The sequence below is a fragment of the Periplaneta americana genome, chromosome 16, assembly GCF_040183065.1.
Source record: "Periplaneta americana isolate PAMFEO1 chromosome 16, P.americana_PAMFEO1_priV1, whole genome shotgun sequence".
Classification (NCBI taxonomy): Eukaryota; Metazoa; Arthropoda; class Insecta; order Blattodea; family Blattidae; genus Periplaneta; species Periplaneta americana.
The window spans coordinates 43,258,505-43,280,906 of record NC_091132.1 but is presented as its reverse complement, the minus strand read 5'-3'; the positions used below and the strand labels follow the sequence as shown (position 1 = coordinate 43,280,906).

The 22,402-nt window shown below is 34.9% G+C and overlaps 1 protein-coding gene across 1 annotated transcript in view; it reads right to left on the bottom strand.

Annotated features, from left to right (window-relative positions):
- Positions 1 to 22,402, bottom strand: part of LOC138716143 (puratrophin-1-like) — a 1,133,117-nt gene that overhangs the window by 93,688 nt on the left and 1,017,027 nt on the right. The gene's annotated exons all lie outside the window — the stretch shown is intronic.

The following is a 22,402-nucleotide window of genomic DNA, read 5'->3' as shown; positions in this document are numbered from 1 at the left end:
CCCTTTTAAAATTCGTCTTATGATTTACATATTCCTTGAACGTAACTGTTGAATATTCATTATTGAATATAACTACTTGAAAATTTAACCAAGGTATTTACGTTTTTGGAAGATGGTCATGCCTATATAGAATACTAAGGGTTATGTTTATTACAGCAATAATTACTCTTTGTAAGTTTGATTTTAATTGTGAGATAAACATTAATACTTACGTATCAATTTCGCACCGAAGTATGAACATGAAATTATGATACACTTTATTCGAATAGCTATGGTAATTTGAAGCCGATTCATATCAAATTTGACCCATATAACTTTCTTTTCTTATTCATTTTTGTAGAAAAAAATAGTATCTACTTATAAAACAAATCTCCTTTTTTTCCTTCTTTTCCTATATTTCTAGGATTAGGCACTTTTGCCTGTTCTTCCCTCATCATCATATCCTCGGATTTTTAACACATCTTCCTGATGGTCTGTAAGTTATGAATTTATAGCCTTCCTTGGTATTCTTTTTGAGGACATGTATTATAACATATTTTCTTCATTTTTATTTACATTGGTTTGCTACTTCCGTTATTGATCGTACTCCTAGTTCTTACTACATATCGTCATCCCATATGTGATATAATCTTGCACAACCTTTTACCGGTTTAAGAAATTTCATTTCTGACTATTCCATTTGTTATAAAAAAAATTTCTCCCTGTTGCCCATGACTAATTCACATAATAATATGGGAACAGCCATTACTTTATACGATTTTACCTCATAGTTCTCCCTTTTAAAGTTCGTCTTATGATCTACATATTCTTTGAATGTAGCTGTTAATGGTATTGAAAATATTGGATTTTTTTTTTAATTTAAGAAAACTTTATTATACAATCTATACTAATAATAAATCTGTAGCCAAAATTTTTCTGGTAATTTTCGATTTCCCAAAAATAATTGGTCCTAACATATATAATTAACCACCTTGAAACCGAAAATCGCTTTTTTGAAATTTTTGTTTGTATATCTGTCTGTCTGTATGTTTGTTACCTTTTCACGCGATAATGGCTGAACGGATTTCGATGAAAATTGGAATATAAATTAAGTTCGTTGTAACTTAGATTTTAGGCTATATGGCATTCAACATACATTATTTAAAAGGGGGGTTATAAGGGGATCTGAATTAAATAAATCGAAATATCTCGCTTATTATTGATTTTTGTGAAATATATTACATAACAAAAGTTTCTTTAAAAATAATTTGCGATAAGTTTTATTCCTTGAAAAATTTTTATAGGACTGATATTTAATGAGATAAATGAGTTTTAAAATTAAAATAACTGCCATCTAAGGCCGTATAATGAAATAAAAAACAAATGACTTCGTATATACGGGGCCTTGGACAGCAACAATCGAAAGCTATGAAAGATAGCCTACAGAGAATGTTTCTGTGTTTGTATGAAGTAATATCGGAAGCTAAATTAACCGATTTGTATAATTAATTATTATTTCACCATTGGAAAGTGTAGTTTCTCTAGATGGACATAATGCTATAATGTTATTACAGTAACTTCTGAGTGAATCGAGGACAGGTAAGATTAAAATAGCTTCTTATGCACAGAAAACTTGATAGGCTATTCTGTACATTCGTTTCCTGTATTTCCTAAAATAATTTTTATGACCAAATGAGTGGTCTCTGGATCAAAATGATCGCATTTTAATTTTTTAATACAATTTAAATTAACATAATAAACGATTTATCTTTCTATCAAACACGAATGTTCCCTGGATCAAATGTCCTATTTTAATTATGTAATTACTTTACATTTATTTCTAACGGGTGCAGCGGAGCGCACGGGTACGGCTAGTTATGTACAATAATTGTGCTTAAAAGCACAGAAGAAACATGTATGGACTTCTGGATGTTGCAGTCCTATGACTGTCCTCTGGGAATATGTGAACTACATAAGTTTATAGCGTAAATAAATACTTGATTGCTATAGAAACGTGGACAAATGAAAGTATAGAAAAACGCTACCAACTTATGTTACTTACGTTACTGTCTTGATTGTATCAACGAAGATTGGTCATCGACAAATTTAATAGTACTTAAAAATGTATTATGTCTAATTTGAACGCTTAAAAATGCGCCTTTCTTCTATTCTCTTACCATCTCAGCTATCCTGTAAAACGTTACAGGTCATAAATAACTTCGCTGTGAGAAAATATCCAAGCTTCAAGAACGCTGTTTCAAATTCAAATGTGAATACCGTCAGCAAAGCGCATGACCTTCGCATACAATAGTAATGTATTGAAATACATGAAGAATTCGCTTACGCATATGTAAATACGAAGATATTACATAACATGACGTCATCAAGTTGTTATAATTACATCTGTTCTGCCATAACGTTCCTGCCAGGTTGTGTTGGGCAGAGAGCGTGGGTAATATTACATGAACATCTGGTTAATTTTTTGCTTTTATTTTTCAAATTGGAGTATGCAAGTTGATTCTTCGGTCTATTCAGTCAATAGTAGAACACCAATTAGGTTAAATTTACGTACTGCAGGATATTTTGTTTCATGTACCGTGTTATAAATTAAGAAATGTCCGACGTTTTGGAACCAGATCAACTACAGGGACATCATTTTATTTTTACTAACATTTTTAATATTAACCTGTCTATACCTTTAGAGAACCGGAAACACAGTTTGCTATCCCCTTCCACGACTGTAGTTCGATGATACTGGCGTAAAACACAAACAAATCACTCTACTAGGTATAGGAAGGAAGAAAAATAGTTCATCCATTTACGTAAACTAGGAAATATCGCAATTTTGAGTTTCATAATTTTCATTAGGTTTTTGTTTAATCAAAGTACAGTACTGTATTAAGAATAAGTGTTTTTACTCACAAACTGAGGTATCCATGCGAACGTATTCATTATGCAGTGTATATTATACTGTCTACAGCACATTAGCGTACAATATAGAGAAAGAAGTTAAATTGAAAAATAATCATAATATGAATATTTAAACACAAGTTTGAAAATGGTGTCCGTTCATTTCGATACAGGCTTCAGTTCTTTTGTGCATATTATCGCACTATAGACTACTGCACCTAATTCCAATTTCCAGTTTCGTCCTTCGTACTAGTAACTCACGTTGAAATAATTCTGTACCTACTCTACGTACTGTAAATTCAATCTTCACTTCTGCCGGACCCGAAAATATAAAATTACTCAGACATGCTATCTACTGTCCGCCCAAGTGCTTATGCCGCAGGATTGTAGAAAGGGGGGAAATCACGTGACGATTAATTACTTAACGAGGCCCTTTTATTTAAGTTAAATTAAACAGCTGTATAATATTACGTAAACGTCCAATTCCAAACAGAAATTAATGTTTTCAGAAAAGAGCTAAGACAGCCCAGCTACTACAGAGGGGCGAGCAGAAGCAGGTGGGTGAAATCGGGATGCGACCGACGTAGGCAAACGGACAGTACCTGTGCGAAAATATGATTCAATATTGAAAGCTCTTTCGTCACTGGAAAAAGCGAACATATTTCTGGAACGTACTATACTCATTCAGTACTGCTTACTATCTGCGGTCTTGGTTCTGTGTGGAGTTGGAACTTCATTAGTAGAAGGGGTGGGAGTGAAGTACATTCAAAAACTAGGGTACAATAAAAATTGAAGTAAAAATAAAATGATGTCCCTGTACTAGGGAAGGCAAGAAAAATAAAGTGGAGTCTATTTATTGGCTCCGTTACATGCGTTTTGTATTTCATGTTGAAGTTATGGATTCGATAATTGAGGGGCTTAATGAAAAAGGGCCCATGCCACGAAAACTAAATTTTGTAGGATTCCACTGAGATTCTCTCTTCAACTGAAGAAGAGGTATTTATAAATGCTTGACATATCCGGTAGACACATGTTACAAGACTGGAAGTTCATAAAAGAGATCTTAAATGGGAAGATGTCAGATTATCGTAGAAACTAAAAAACAACAGGAATGTGACATGGACTTCTTTTCCACTGGGCCCCTCAATTATAAAATCTAAAATATCAATTGAATGTGGTTCATCACGTCTGTCTATGAAATGATAATATACATTTACATTCATTAAATTATCATATATAGGTAATATAAATTTAAAATTCTACTCATGGCATGTTAATATTATTTTAATCATCAATATATATGTTATAAAATGTATTGTAAACATGTTACACTGTATTCTAAAGATGTACTAGATATTTCAACTAAAATGTAGACCCGATCATGCAGAAAGACGAAAACATTTGTCAATATGAATACACTGATATGGCAATAGAACTGTAAGTTTTCTTACATATCCTTCCTTTTTGATAAGTCGTTAAGATTGAAATATTCTTATAATGATTTTGATAGAATCCGTTACAGGAAGTATGAATGATAGCATTTGACAACGAATCCAACAGATAGTCGCATTACACTTGTCTAGCCTTCCCTAATGTAGCAGTTGATACATGCCTGCTAAATGTTGGATTTCTGTATCTATGACATTACAAAACCGGAAAACCAAATTTTAATCTTTACCTAAAACGCTAACGCTCTAATGCCAAATGGGTAAAAAGTTACGGACGTTTCAACATCTGACGTCACTTCCTTAGCAATGGTAATGAACTACATTAAGCTTAACTGACGTCACTTAGTAACGGACCAGACTCCTGCATTGATGTGGTTTTTGCTAGAGAAACAGACTTACTTCTTTGCATGATTTAAATTTCTTATTTCCTTTATCATAGAACTATACTAACGCCTCTATAACAAACCAATTCAGATGAAACACAGTAATGTCATTGTAAATACTGTACATATAATACATAATAGGTATATAATCTGGAGTGTGGACTATGCAGCCACCGCAGGAGCATATTCTAATGATGTTTATCATAAATATTTGAACTGGGCTTGGTCTCGTTCTATTGTAATAGAAAATGGTTTCATGGCCGATTTCACCAAACATATTTAAATGTAATTGTTAACTGAAATCTTTTTAATAGACACTTAAAGGGACAACACATATTTGGCTTTAGGCTCTCATTAAACTACATTTACGTTAATTGGTCGGTATTTGATCACTTGCTTTAAATTCCATGATTTTCATCACGGCAAGGACAATGATGGACTTGATATTTGAAGGTGCTGATTTTGTGTTTGAAGATGATATCTCACCAAGAAGCGAGAGGATAATTTCCCAAAGAGAAGATTTTTAGTACAATGGACGACAAAGATTTGCAAATGCGGTTTAGGTTAAGAAAAATATCAGAAATCCATATTTTGAATAATACAGAAGGTGTTTTAGAATTTACAACTGATAGGTAAGTACTTCATATTTAAATGATATAGCCTACCTATTTATTGAAGAAGCAACTAAAGTAAAATTAATAAAACATTTATTATGCATATATAATTTGAGCTGGTAATGGAAATTACGGGAAAACGGCTGAACGGATTTTAATAAATGACCCCTCATTTTGCAGCTTGGAACTCAAAGTTTTTCAGAAAAATAGTAGTTTTCAGTGAAATGTCAATTTTTCAACATAACTTTCCTATTTTCCAAAATCCATCTGTCGTCAGTTTTGAGAACTAGCTAATTGCATTTCAGAATAAAACAAAACACACACTACAGTAAACAATATTACACGAAGGCCATGATCTGCAAGAATGCTGACATATTTAGAGCTCAAATTAAATTGATTATTAAAAACTTAACTCACTAAAAATAATTTACAGGTTCGATTCTGTGGTGTGTAATTTTCTGGGTACAGCTGTGTATTGGATATTAAAAACTACGAAACTTCAGGTGGTTTGATGACATTATTGCCATTAGAAATTAAATATTATTGTAGTTAATGCCAAGATGTGACTATTTTTCATTAATTATATATATTAATGCTATATTGACGATATGAAAGTGAAACGTTTTGGGGTTATATAAGTAGATGTACAGAATAACTTAAATTAAATTTTGATTTCTATATTTTTTACTGAGTGGCGGCTATATAGTATATATAATATATGTTACTCAAAGCTATAAAACTTACGTAAGATAGTAATAAAAATAAAATATTTTTATAGTTATTAATCATGTGGGGTTGGGTATTTTTCATATATTTAATGGCGGTGTGGTGTAGATATTTATATGCGTGGTTCTCTTCAGTATTGGCTCGAGAGAGTGTATCTTTCATTATTATGGAAGCAAATAACTTTCAAAATGTCTGGTATTCTTCATTGAAAATAAATCTGAAAAATGTTTATTTGAACGTCTAATGGACTTAGTTTGCAGCATTTGCTGCACACGCCACTAGTTAATTTATATTACAATAGAAACACACATACATTACATGAATATTTTGGGACTAGTTTTTTTTTTTTTTTAATTATTGTTACTAAACTCATCTCATATCATTTCAATACATATTATGTACGGTATATGAAACTAATGTCGAAACAGCTGATTGAAGTCAAAACCATTTAATGTTTTCTTATGATGGGTTTGTTCGTTTTAGGTTAACAAAGCTACAAACACTCCAGTAAAATATGTTTCTCAGTTTCTGTTATAAAATAAGAAATGAACTCACTATAAAGGTCAGCGCCTACATTGACATAGCACATGACCTTCGAAATTACAATCTTAATATGATTCAAGAAGGTTAATGTTAATGTTATGTTTTATTTAACGACGCTCGCAACTGCAGAGGTTATATCAGCGTCGCCGGATGTGCCGGAATTTTGTCCCGCAGGAGTTCTTTTACATGCCAGTAAATCTACTGACATGAGCCTGTCGCATTTAAGCACACTTAAATGCCATCGACCTGGCCCGGGATCGAACCCGCAACCTTGGGCATAGAAGGCCAGCGCTATACCAACTTGCCAACCAGGTCGACATTCAAGAAGGCTGTGATGACTTAATTAGGAATTAAATTATTGACTTTATTTTAATTGTGTATTAATTTGATGAAATGCAAACGAATTAAATATGATTTAACTTCCGTACTTAAGTTAAATTAGGCCTACAGTTAATTGTGGATTAAGAACATGTTGGTGGAATCGGCCCTCAATCAGAAATCCATTTACGTGGGGCAGAATGACAAGCAAAATAAAACATTATTACCACGAATATAGACAAGAAAAGTTTTTTTTCATGGAAACTGAAATTTTAGCTCTGAACTACTACACAAAATAATATTGGGTTTGTGTATTTTACCGAATCTCTTGATGTTAACACTAAATCTACACTGTTCTCAACAGTGACGTCAGCAGAGAGCAGCGGGTGTTCAGAATTTGTAGGTCTGCTAGAGAAAGAGACGCGATTTAATAGTCCCTGAAGGTATAAGAATTCTATGAACACACGCTGCGCGTCAGTGGTCTACCACACATCACAACCAGAACTTGCAAATGTCTCGCTTCTATTAAAGGGGAAGTTTCTATGCTTCCGTTATGCTCCATTTCACCGTTCATTAAAGAAACAGAATTTTGGTTTAACTATTAAAAAAAAAACTGTCAACAATCACGCACTGCGATGAAACAGAGCATCAAGCTGAGATCTCCATAGAGAAAGGTACAAAAAATAACATAATTAAGAAAATAAATGGGGTAATTACCTCAGTAATGCTCACACGATTCTTGTACAGCAAGCTAGATGTTATCGTCTTTGTTAAAATTCTGTGCGATGTTTTGGTCAGAGCTGAATGAAGAGAGTGAATAAAACCGGTTATCATCCACGTGAAACGATTTCATTCTCAGTAAGCAACAGTTGTAGGATATGTAGGGTAGCTTGCTTCTATTTCTGGAGGATACAAATGTGAACTCTTCCTTTTGAAGCCAGTCCTCCATTTTCGCGAAACTTGACAACTTTTTTATGTCCTCCTTCTACAGTACGAACAGCTTCCGATCGAAGAGGCAGTCAGTAAGAGACAGCGAATCGTGACAAACTCTGCAGGTCCGCATTGTTGGCATCGACAACAGCTTTCTATCACAACGCATTCTTCCTCGGAGTGAATACGCTTCGGCACTATAGATATCGAAGAATGACTTCCGGCGACGCGAAGCATCATTTGCATTTTTCCGATACTGCAAGAAAAATTCTACTTATTTCTCTTACAAAAATTGTAAATATCCAACAAACTTATGTTCCAATGAAGTTAAAACGACACGTGCATAGTTTAATTATGCTATATATCTTCATGTAGAACTATGTGTGGGTGGTGAGAGAAATGGTTAAGAATTAATGTGTGGCTTATTGACATTTCTGTAAGTTTAAACGACATTTTGAAAAATTGCTACTCTTCACAAAAATTTCAAAATGTTTGTCTGCACACCTGTCAAGACTCTCAGAAACAAAACTTTGCTGTCGAGATTTTCCATTATACTAAAACAATGCAGGCCAGTATAAGAATTTCCAATAAATTGTAAAAATGTAAAATAAAATATGAGCTTCAAAGGAAATCTTGATGAAAGGTATATTATTAAGCACAAATTCCAGAACATTCATACAAAAATCATACATCTACCACAATTGTGTCACGAAAACAGCATGGAAAATTATGATTTTCAAATTTTGCGTTTCGCCGCGTGTTCTGCCTTAAAAGACGGCATATACAGTGGAAGTTCTTACGTTCGACAGAAATCAAGTTCGACATCCTATAGTTGGACTGCTTACGTAGGAGAATTAGACACGCCACTATATGGGCACTAAGAAATGGGTTTACCATTTGAATGGGAATTGGTTATGTGTGTTGTAGTGATACTTTTGTTAAAGGAAAACAGAATATTTTATTGATTACGACATCCATATTGATCACTGATTTTAAATTAATGAACTCTTCTTTTTCTATTTGAGAACTGTGCCGTTTGTGAGACGGAACTGTCGAAACCCACTGTGGTACTAGAAGCGCATACACAAGTCTCTGGGCGGGCAGGAAATGCAAGTACAGTACTGTATTCGTTGATGGATAACCAATAAAAATTTGTATCCATTTCACCTGCCACACCCACTACCCTTATGGGACAGAACTTTCAATTCTGTTCTGTCGAACTTAGGAGAGTCCACTGCAACTGTACGACTACTCAGCGCTCAGGCAGGGATGTAGGAAGTGTTGCAGTAAGGGACTGCACAGTAGTTACAGAGTACTGTAAATCACAATCATACAAATGAGACAATGTATGTGATAAGTACATGAGATACGTTATGTACAGACCCATAAACAAAATTTGGGCCACCTCAATTTTCCAAGTTCCAGTTACAAGATATTTGGCATGCCCAGTAAGCACTGAGAATGCGCAGTATCTTATAACTGGAACTTCGAAAATTAAGGTGACCGAAATTTTGTTTCTGGGTCTACTTGGTGCTATTCGACAGGAGTAGACTACGTGCCGGCATCGGGTTTCCCCTTCTCCCTTCCTCACCTTCACCACCATCCTCACCTATTCCATACACTACACTTACACGAACACTATTTAAAGGGTGTAATTGATATTTTGTTATTTGAAGTGTTGTATCAGTGAAGAAGTGTGTTGTGTCAGTCCAGAGTATTTGAACAGTGAAATGTTGAAATCAGAGTAGAATCAGTGAAATGTGTCGTAGTTCCAGTGCAGTCAGTGAGTTGTCAGCGAAATGAGTGTAGTGCTGAAAAGTACTTGTGCAGGTATAAACATATACTCGTGGGTTTTAGTTCGAACTTAGGGTTAAGATACAAATTAGATTTATTTTAAATGTTATTTTAAATGATCGTGCTTCATTTAATTTAGAATGTTCCCTGTCATTATTATTATTATTATTATTATTATTATTATTATTATTATTATTATTATTATTATTATTACTAGTAGTAGTAGTAGTAGTAGTATTCATTTATTATTAATTGTCATTATTGAGTGTAATTAGTTACTACTGCCACCGCCCAAGGTTGCGGGTTCGATCCCGGGCCAGGTCGATGGTATTTAAGTGTGCTTAAATGCGACAGGCTCATGTCAGTAGATTTACTGGCATGTAAAAGAACTCCTGCGGGACAAAATTCCGGCACATCCGGCGACCCTGATATAACCTCTGCAGTTGCGAGCGTCGTTAAATAAAACATAACATTTTTTACATACATACATACATACATACAGAGTAAACTTAGGATAATTTAATCTAGGATAGATAAGAGTAGGCAATAGATATAATGAAAGACTCAAATTTTCACAACAGAATAACAGACCTACATACGCCTAGGAAGTGACAGAAACGAGACATAATGTGTTATATTGTAAACATACAGGTAGCAAGGCATGTAGTATCACCTTTATTGTAATGGGACATGCCGTTCAACTAATATAAAAAATACATACATACATACATACATACATACATACATACATACATACATACATACACTCACCCTAGTACACGACATAACTCTTCGCAGATACACATCATGTCCAGCGCGGCACACCGAAGTGATATGGAAATTGAAAACGGATCACGTCCTGCCATCTATCCGCAATCACGCAAGTGACGTGGGTAGGAATTAGATATATACACATCCTTCAATGAGATACAAATGTGTGAACACGCTATAATCTCATCCTCTCCCAGATGACAAAGCTGTAGTCTTCAATTAGGTACAACTGGCATCGGTCCCACCTATGATACAATTACTTAACTATACTAAAGATCCCTTTTTAAGAGCCCTCAGTCCCTTGTGATGGGATTTTCCGCACCGTGTCACTACAATCATCCCAACACATTGACGAGACAAACGCTCTGGCGCCAGGGGACGCAGAACACAATGCGTCTCAACCGCCGCTTTGTGGCCATCGTGTTACTCACTTTTATAATCCTCGACCTGTTCTCAATGAAGAGATTAATGTGTCCTTGGAGCCTTGCCCCAACACGTGGCAGCGGAGCAGATCCAATTCACACAAAGAGGCTCTAACAATTACTGGCAACGGGCTCACATTTGAAGATGGGAAGCGAGAATCGGTGGTCACTTGTGGGAATTCTTCCTCTACATCCATTTTATTTCCATATGATTGAATCCGTAAAAAAGAAAGCCTTACTACGTTCTCCTTTGAAAGTGAATTGAAGCTAATGACAGTAATAACTAGGCCTGAGAAATATATGCCGTTATACCAGCGAATAGGGATTATAAAGAATGGACACTGAGCGAATTTTCCTGTGTTTTGTTTCTCTGTGCGCCAGCGACTAGTTCCACTTTCAAGCGCTAGAGGTAGTGTAATCGAGCATACGCTAAGATAATAATTGACAATAGAGTTAAGGCACAGGATCCAAACATCGCCTACCTTATTGTATAATCCAGTAACGCTTTGCTTCAAATAAATTCAAGTTAACAGCTTTTCCTTATTTCTCAGTGACAAACTAGTTGTAATAATAATATTTTATATTTCAGATATAATACATTATATTATAAAATAATGTACATTATAAAATTAAGTATCGAATTCGTTTAATATTTGTATAATAATATAATATAGGTATATGGTTTTACTTCTCGTAAGAGTTTTGTTTTTCCATTTTCAGCGCTATCAAATCATTACATATTTTAATTGTTGTTGGGGTCAACGTCTCGACTCTCGTTATAAAGGAACTCTATAGAGTCTAGACATTACAGTTAATGAAGGATTTATTATTTTATGGATCCAATTTATTTTATTTGAGTACATAATGTACCTAGATGTATTAATTGTATGTGTTATATTTCCGCTGTGTCGACTGCTAGCTGGTGTGATGTCAGCGCCAACTCTAGGGAGAAAGCAGAATCTGACGCTTTAGCTGGCTTGAAGGTCATTGAAATCAGTCCGGCTACATCAAAGGTACCGACGCGAAGTGTCCATTCTTTATAATCACTATTCGCTGGTTATACTACTAGTGCGCTTCTTGCGCCTCTAAAGGCTGGTTCACAATAAACCGGGAATGGAAAATACAACGAGAACGGAAATATTGTTAAAATAAATGTTTTTAAATGTGAGTATTCACAATTAACTATTGTGAATGCTCACGTTTAAATACATTTATTTTAACATTATTTCCGTTCTCATTCTCGTTTCCGTTCCCGGTTTATTGTGAACCAGCCTTAACTTTGAGTACATCTCAAGAGTTCGGGTGAGTTAATGCAGTGTCTTTCGTTCGTTTGAACTCATGCTTATCACCACGGTAAGTTAATCCTCAGCATTTGGGTGGTTGAAAGCCACTCCTTTGACTTCGAAACACAACTATCTGCTAAAGAAAAATTTAAAGACATAATTTTCTTTGTTAAAGAAAAATTGCACTATTTTAAAGACATTTTATTTTCTGAGACCTTTAGCGAGGCCGAGGCGTAGATGGGAAGATAATATTAAAATGAATTTGAAGGAGGTGGGATATGATGATAGAGAATGGAGTAATCTTGCCCAGGATAGGGACCAATGGCGGGCTTATGTGAGGGCGGCAATGAACCTCCGGGTTCCTTAAAAGCCAGTAAGTAAGTAAGTAAGTAAGTAAGTAAGTAAGTAAGTAAGTAAGTAAGTAAGTAAGTAAATAAGTAAGTAAGTATTATTATTATTTCTCTGATTGAGGTTCTGGCTGATACATCTATTATCAGGCAGTAAGTACATCTCACTTGACGATGTGTGTTAGAGGAAGAAAATTGTTTGTATGCAATTAAATTAAATTAAATTATGGTTTATATAACGACGCTCTCAACTGCACAGGTTATACCAGCGTCGCTAGTGTGCCGGAATTTTGTCCCGCAGGAGTTCTTTGACATGTCAGTAAATCTACTGATATGAGACTGTCGCATTTAGACACACTTAAATACCATCGATCTGGGTCGGGATCGAACCCGCAACCACGAGTACAGAAGGCCAGCGCTATACCGACTACGCTACCGAGGCCGATGTTTGTATGCATCTGAAGTCTGATTAGTGTAACTATGTTACTAGTCAGCGATGTATGCAATGGAAAATGGAAAAGAATTGGCCATCCTACACCATTGTCTCCTGGCTTAGTTGCCTCATGAGTAATGCCTTGTTGGTGTCACTTATGAGGTTGAAACCTGTCTTCAGACTGCTGTTTAAACATAAAGAACAATTTATTATTATTATTATTATTATTATTATTATTATTATTATTATTATTATTATTATTTAGTAGGTTATTTTACGATGCTTCATCAACATCTTAGGTTATTTAGGGTCTGAATGAGATGAAGGTGATAATGCCGGTGAAATGAGTCCGGGGTCCACAGCCGAAAGTTATCCAGAATTTGCTCATATTGGATTGAGGGAAAACCCCGGAAAAAAACCTCAACCAGGTAACTTGCCCCGACCGGGAATGGAACTCGGGCTACTTGGTTTCGCGGCCAGACGCGCTAACCTTACTCCACAGGTGTGGATTATTATTATTATTATTATTATTATTATTATTATTATTAATTACTGCTATTATTATTAATTTTACATTAAAGCTAATCCGATAATTACGAAAACGATATTCTATCGATTCTGTAGAACGCAGTTAATAATTACGAGGTCGTTTGTGTATATCAATGTTGTCCCTGCTAACTGCAGTGCAGCAGATAGTCTATCCAATACTGGGTGGGCGTTGTTAGAGCAGGGTAAATACATTACAACGGAAATTCATCTATATTCTAAGTGAAATTTGATTCCAAAATTGTTGACACAACCTGCTCAGTTACAAACACCCAACTATCATACAGTGCAAATCCAGTTTCGAGTAGAATATTCCACGTAATTCATGTTAAACCTATCCCATTACGCAGTAAGACTAGTAGAGAGAGCCCAGTTACATTCACTTTCCAAATAATCAGTCAAATGTGACCTAATAAATGTACTGAATTATTCAAGATAACGTGAACGGATCAGAATAATAGAATTCTACATATAAGCACATGGGAATACGTACAAAATTGGGACTTTGTTTCATTTTTAAATTTATCTTACCCCATGTGGGAAAGCAGGTAAGCAGAGACAACCTACAGACATTGCAATGTATAGCCTACTTTTGCGCCTAACTGAACTTAAACTGATTATTACAAGAATTGAGACCTTGAAATAACAAAGGTGCTAAGTGCCAAAAATAAGGAACAGAGTTATTTAGAAAAACTGATCCTACAAAGGCTTGCGAAGTATTGTCCAGCGTCATATACAGACCATGTTATGAACTGATTAGAGGTCTCATAGCACTTGCTGCAATCACTATGTAACCTGAAATGACACATCTATGTGAAAATCTCGCAATGGTACTTAGCACCTATGATATTTCAAGGCCTTAATTATTACCTAGGATCCCACAAACCACGTTTAATTATATACAGCTACACATTACCAATTCAGAAAAGCTATTTAGTCTTACTTGCGTTAACATAAATAGACCTACTATGTTACAACATTTTACGTTTGTTATAACGACGCTATATAAATTAATAGGTTATTCAGCGTCGATGGAATTGGTGACAGCGAGTTAGTATCAGGCGAGGTGAAGCCGAAGACTCGTCATTGGATTACCTGACATTCGCATTACAACTGGGAAACATCTCGGAGAAACCCCACCCAGGTAATCAGTCCAAACAGGAATCAAACCCACGCCCGATCTGGTAGCTATATTAGAACTTCTGTTGGACACTATAAAAATATCTCAAAATAAATACATCAACTGCAGATAGGGTGAAAATGCGTAATTTCAGGCAATAAAATTATAACCACAAAACCGTAAGTGCTGTTTCAAAAACTGAGAATGCGAGTCTATAAAAATTTATTCAAGACTACCAAAATGTTGCAGAAACATAAAAATAAAAATGTATTAGGATTCTATTAACTAAAATTAATCACCATCTTTGAGTGCCAGAACGAAATGATCGTTGGTGATCTGATAGCTACCAGACTAAACTAGAGAAATGGAGAAATGGTGATGATGATTATGATGGTGATGATGATTATAATGCCGGGGAAATGAGTCAGAAGACCAAATGCCGAAAGTTACAAAGTACAGGGACATCATTTTATTTTTACCAACATTTTTAATATTAACTTGCCTATCCTCTGGATCAACGCCGTTTGCCATCCCCTTCCACGACTGGAGTTCGATGATACTGACGTAATATTCAAACAAATCACTTTACTAGGTATAGGAGGGAAGAAAAGTAGTTCATCCATTTATGTAAACTAGGAAATATTGCGCTTTTGAGTTTAATCATTTTCATTAAGTTTTTGTTCAATCAAAATACAGTACAGTATTAACAACGAGTGTTTTTACTCACGAACTGAGCTGTCCTTGTGGACGTATTCATTATGCATTGTATATTATACTGTCTACAACACATTAGCGTACAATATAGAGAATGAAGTTAAATTGAAAAATAATCATAATATGGATATTAAACACATTTCGATACAGGCTTCAGTTCTAAGGTGCATATTATCGCACTATAACATGTTGTACTTAATTCCAATTACCAGTTCTTCGTACTAGTAACTCATGTTGAAATAATTCTGTACCTACTCTATAAAAGAGTACCTTACGTACTGTAAATTCAATCTTCACTTCTGCCCGAAAAGATAAAATTACTCAGACATACTATCTACAGTCCGTCCAAGTGGTTATGTCGTAGGGTCGTAGAAAGGAGGGAAATCACGTGACAGTTAATTACTTAACGAGGCCCTTTTATTTAAGTTATTTTAAACAGTTGTATAATATTACGTAGACGTCCAATTCCTAACAGAAATTAATGTTCTCAGAAAAGAGCTAAGACAGCCCAGCCACTAGCTGGCGAATAAAAGCTGGTTGGGGAAACCGGGATACGACATAGGCAAATGGACGACAGTACCTATGCGAAAATGATTCAATATTGAAAGCTTTTTTCGTCACTGGAAAATGCGAACATATTTTTAGAACGTACTGTGGCTACTATGACTGTATATGCGGTCTTGGATCTGTGTGGAAGACGGTTGAAGGGGTGGGAGTGAAGTACATTAAAAAATTCAGGTACAAAAAAAATTGAAGTAAAAATAAAATGATGTCCCTGTATTTATTCAAACGACAGAGGGAAAATCCTAAATCTAATCGAAATATAAAATGCACTATGATAGGATATAGCCTATTACTAGAATACGAGTAATAATTTTCAAGGACCAGATTTGGCAAATCGCTTGCCATGCAGTTAGCATCTCTTCCATTCTTTTATTTGCAGCACGCCTATTGACGATATATAAAGGGTACAGAGAAAAAATGGAGTCACAATTTTCACAAAGACGATAACATCATCTAATTCAGTGTATTACTGCAAAATTTATTGCAATTCTCAATGAAAATGTAGCAAAGGATGACTGTATACATGATAATTCTCCTTTACCAATTTTTATAAAAAAAACTACATTTTTGCAGTAATATAGGTACTGAATTAAATGATGTCATCACTGTTATGAGAATTTAAAGGTTCAGAACCATAGTGGACCAAGCGCCATTTACTAAACCCGTAGAAAACAAGGGTTGAAATGAAGTTATCAACAGTAATCTCACTAGACCTTTTGATTTATCTAGAAAAAATCAAAACTCGAGTGGGATTTAATTGACTATTACACGATTAGAAGAAAGTATATAAAGATTAGAAGTAACGAAGTACTCCAATACAATAAAATATTAATTGACTTACGAAAATACAACTGTCTTCAAATGTATTATTGTACCATCTCAACATTACAAATATTACGCTAGATGCATGCTAGATGGCAGTAGTGAGCAATGCCTTCTCGTCGAGAAGTTCTCGATCTATTATACACGATGGCAATGTTACTAGTCAAGAAGGCTTTGTTGATTCCGTTTCATTTTTATTAAAATGCAACATTCCACTTCAATTATCCGAATCCCAGTAATCAACGTCACTTGACAGATCATTTTCAATAAATCTTAATATTAAACAATCTCTGATACGTGACTATCCATAATATCATATAGCAGAAGCTATAACATAACCTAACTAATATACACAAGTGTCAGAAAAGTTTTAATTAACGACGATGACATAAAAAATAAACATGAATAATTTTAAAAGGAATAATTATTGAATGTACAATTTTCAAATTTGAATGTGGTTGGTGGTTCAATTGATGTTATATTGGACGTGTGCGTAATAGAAGTGGAACTCGTTGATTTAGGCCTACATGGTGTATTCAACTTATTCAGGATTTCCGAATGGTGCTCTTCATTTATTTGTAAATCGGATTTCAGAAGATACATAGGTATGATCAGCGATTTTTATTAATTCTTGTTCTTGAATGCCAATGCGAGTCATATTTGAAACTGCTGTGCATCGACTGGAGTGGTTTGTAATTATATATATATTGACGTCCAGACCAGCGCAGTTTCAAATGTTGGCAAACAAAGAAACAAATGCTAGGGACGCGATAAAATTAAACAAATGCTAGGGGCGCGATAAAATTAAACAAATGCTAGGGACGCGATAAAATTGTGCGATAAGCAGCCATGATTAGTTGAAATACGTCCTTTCGTACCGTTTTATTGGTCAAAAGTAGTATGACGTAGTAAGAGTGTAATAGTCACCATAATTCAATGGAAGCATATAGCAAGTAATTTGAAGTATACACATTCAAACTAAATGATATGTCAATCTTCATTAAACTATGGTATTCACTTAACTTTAACCCTTGCTTTCTCCGTTTTTAATAAATGGCACTTGGGCCACTATGGCTCTGAACCCTTCAATTGTGATTCTGACCGTTCTTTCTGTGTACCTTTCATATGCCATTGAAAAACTAAATAATCAAATATTCCCATTAGTCTAATATGGATGGAGATCTTTATGTTTCAGTTCTAATTGAAGTACTATCTATGGAAAAAAAATTCTTAAGCCAAATAAGAGAACTCTCAATTTAAAAAAAAAATTTTTTCTGGTAACAAGCTGGTTATTAATTACAATATTTCACGCAGCGTTGTTCCAAAATTAATCAAACATTTTTTACACAAAATGTGTGCCTATGTGTATTCTAAAACAGAGAATGGTATTCGTACAATATGAGACATAGTTATTCAGTACTACATTGCCAGATACCTCAGGTCACACGTTCACCTTGACATTTTACCAAATTTGGATCAAGTTATGACCAGGATATGCTCATAATATACTGAAATAGCCGAATCAATTCCATGACATCACGCAAATTCTTCTGATGCCATATGGTGTTCAATATGCTAGTAGCATTTATTTACAGTACTTCCAAACCATGTTCCTCACTTTTAGTCGAAATTATAGCACCTTACGGAAAATTTTAGCCAGGAATAAAATAATGGTGACAGCAAATTATATAATACGTATAAGAATTTAAATATTCTGGTTATGACGTTACATGTAGCCTAATTCAGTTCAACGATAACACAAATTTAAAAAGAATAGAGACCTCCAACTAGCTTTAGTGCTTAGGAAAATAAAAGAAAACATATTTAGCCTCTCAGTTGCATAGCAGGTACCGTTTGAGGTGATGAGCTTACCACTTGTCTCTCTGCTCCCTGTTGGGAAATAAGTGTCATTAAATTCCTTGTAGGTACTAACACCCTCGCTAAGGAACTACGCAATGAATGAAATGAATGAATGAATGGATGAATGTAGCCTACGAAAATAATGGAACTCAATAGTAAACAGATGAGCTCAAAATGGCTGAATATATAATTAAAACAAATAAGTACCAAAATTTTATTTAGATTGAAATGACAGATGTAAATTTCCACAAAATAACACAAAGATTATAACATTTTCATTAAAATCGTATGAAAATATCTATCTCAAAACAAAAGCTATACCCGTGTGTGGAAAATATCCACTGAGAGTTAAAACTGAGTGTCAGATTCAGAATTTACATAAATGTGCGCCATTTATTGACAATATTATTAATGAATCTGGATTATTATTATTATTATTATTATTATTATTATTATTATTATTATTATTATTATTATTATTATGGATATCAAAACTATCCTCTACAATAACGTGGTTTACCATCATGCCCACAAAGAGCATATTTGAAGCATCGAAATTTCACGGATAGATGGCACTCTTATCGCGGATAATGGTGGCATAATTCAGGGAGGAAGTGAAATAACCTTGCAGATTGAAAGGGACGATAGGGTACACTTAAATGACCAGAAAACCTATATTACGTTTTGTGATTAAATGCACGGTTAATTAGAAAATTAAGTTGAAGTTACAGGAGTCCGGCAACATCGCCGCTAACACACACTTCTCGCGATACAGATGTAAGAGGTCAACGAACTCGGTATGTCTTGGTAGATGAGCTGCTGTCTGTCTCGACGTTTCCACTTGTCGCATCGTGCGGTGGCTTGAAATTAGAGGTTTTTAAAATTAAATTTACATGAAAACCGTACACTCTATTGAAATACGCCAGAGGGATAAATTATTCTTTATTAGATTTCATATGAGTATGGACAAAAATCACGATCCTACTCGCAATGATTACCGAATAAGAGGATGTTAAACATTTGAAAAAAAAAATTCTGGGAAAACTATGAACTTTACACCAATACGATGATATAGTTTTGTGTTACATACAACATTAGCTATTCGCTCTGAAAATCTGAAAGACTACTTCACTCCAACCTGTACGTGAGAAAAATTATGGTGAGAGGTTATTTAGGATTGGAATAATTTAGAAATCTTTTCACCATTCGTGAGCTGCCACAAGGGACAAAGAGTACTTAACCATATAAATGTTTATAAGTTCAGTGAATCATTGATTTTGTTTTGACAATGAAACTCCTACAAGTACATAGCTGCAAATACATTTTGAGATTAGTGGAAATATACCTAGTTTTAGAGAGGTAAGTGTTAAAAAAAAGTAAAGAAAGCTAATGAACTTGGTTTCATTTCAAATATAGGTGATGCTTCAGGAGAGCAATTGATCCTTTCAATGCAGCTAAAGTTACAATCGGAATAATAGATGTAGCTATTCCAAGCCTCTTAAACACATCTTTCATGAAGAGAGTAGCGGTACCTCTTGCTCCAACCTGAAGTCCGATTACTTCAAGCTCTTTTAGCCGGTACGTTTGGATGTAATAGGGAATGGTAGGATTGTATATATCCTTTTTTTCCTTATCCACTTCTGCTGGATGTTCCTAATTCGTTTCGAAACGCACAGTGGGATCAATTATGAATCTAGAACTTGTAGACAGGTCGTAAATGGTACCCTCCTAGCCTTCGCTGAAAGTAAACCACGAAAAGCCCAAGTTAAGATAGCTGGTCCCTGGCACATAGAACACCGGACATTCCGAATACAAGGCGGGAACGATAAGCAGTAAGCTACCGTGCTTGGTATAATAATAATAATAATAATAATAATAATAATAATAATAATAATAATAATAATAATAACAATATGACAAATGTTTTACAATTACGTAAATTCTAAGTTTATAAATCAAATCGATCGAATTTACTGCTGTAAAAGTTAACAATTTAATGCTTCTGGAGACGGGAAAGAGATTTAGAATTTCTGTTGCAGAAAAGCGCTTACTTCAAATCACGTAAAACGACTACTATAGCCTACACATCATGCCTGGGATAGAAACTACAAGATACAACAACACGAAAATCAAGCAAAAGTTAATCGTTCTAATATCAAATTCTTATAGACTGTTCACAGCATAGAGAACATACAGTAAAGACACCTAAGCCATTTCGTGGGAACAAATTCTGAGTGCGCATGTCACGAAACCGGGTGTATTATCTGGAACCTCCACCAGATGGATCTCCATCTACGACAGGCTGGCATAATTTAATATTAACTGAAAACATTCATTACTCATCTTTTAACAATTTTAAAGACATGAGACAAAGGAATGGCAATAAAACCACAATATTAATTACTTCCGTATGCAATCATCATGAAAATATTCACTAATTGACGCTAACGTTCAAGTCACTGTTTGAGGCTTATGTTGGTAAAATTGATCCAAGTACAACATAATACATCATGGCGTCCGTTGCGGTGAATTGCGAACATGAACGTCAACAATGGATATAAGTATTTTGACTTCCTAGCGACGTAATATTAATGATAGATAATATACATACAAGATTATTCGTATTACTGACCAATAAAATAAATAAATAAATAAATATTTTACTAATATTTTGATAGTGGTTTGATACTAGCGACATAGTTGGATTCATTGAGAACTAGACCTTATTGAGCTTGAATTTACTGCCAACAACATCAAAGGTGCCGACAAGAGTTGTCCCTACTGATTCTTCTTATACTGTGGACTGTTACTCAGCATTCGGTAAACATTTTAGGACTGTTATTTCAAGGAATAGAGATAAAATTATGTAGTAGACGAAGATATCAATTCAGTCATGCATACATTTCACATTCCTAATTCAATACGTAACACACTATTACCACATCTGGTAGCGTATCTCATATAATTATTATATAAAATCACAATGATGCAATACAAATAAGTAGAGAAGAATGAAGATGGAGGCGATAAGATTCAAGCGACGGAGATTCTCAAGACTGGTACCACTTCGGCGTGAAAGCGCGACTTACATAATGGAGACATCATTCAGTATCAAGGAATTCCGATCACACTTTGAGCATGAGAAAAATGAAACGCGCTAGTTTTTCCAGATGGCGTGTGCGTAACCATAACCCTAGTTTATTATAGAAAGCGATATAACAAAAGACGGACAGCGGAACAATCAGACTGGGCCGTGGGGTTATGCGGATCCTTGACCTCAGAAGCCTAAATCCGGGGAACCCACAGACAGATGTGCCCCCCGGTATCCGGTACAAATGTAACAATTCAACCCCCCACAGAAGGCCTCACCCCCTGCATCCCTGCCCGTGCTATCAGCCTCCCTCCACTCACCTCTTTGAATGACGTCGTCAGAGAACATCTGCACACGTTTCAGGGGGTTGCTGATATCTCGCATTTCCGCTTGCTCGGCATATCTTGTTTCCACAAAGGCTGAATAACGCATTGCTCGTGTCCAGAGCTCTATAACGTATCGGTGCTTTGTCTGTTTCCATAGAAACACTTGTATTAAGAAGAAATAATTCAGCAGTGTAAATCTTAGGAACAGAAGTATTTCTCGGCGCTATGAATTTTAGAACCAAAATAGTAAAAGAACTTCTTAATGGCAAACTATCACTCTTTTAGGCCCAATTGTATAAAACTCCCTGACTAAAGATCAATTTTGATCGAAGATCGAAAAGTGAACCGAGTTCAGACACTTCTTCTATTGTATAAAACTTTTCTGCGATCAAATTACCTTGGTTCAAATGCAATCTAAGTTCACGTGAAAAGGATTTGGCAACATCGCATAAACAGGT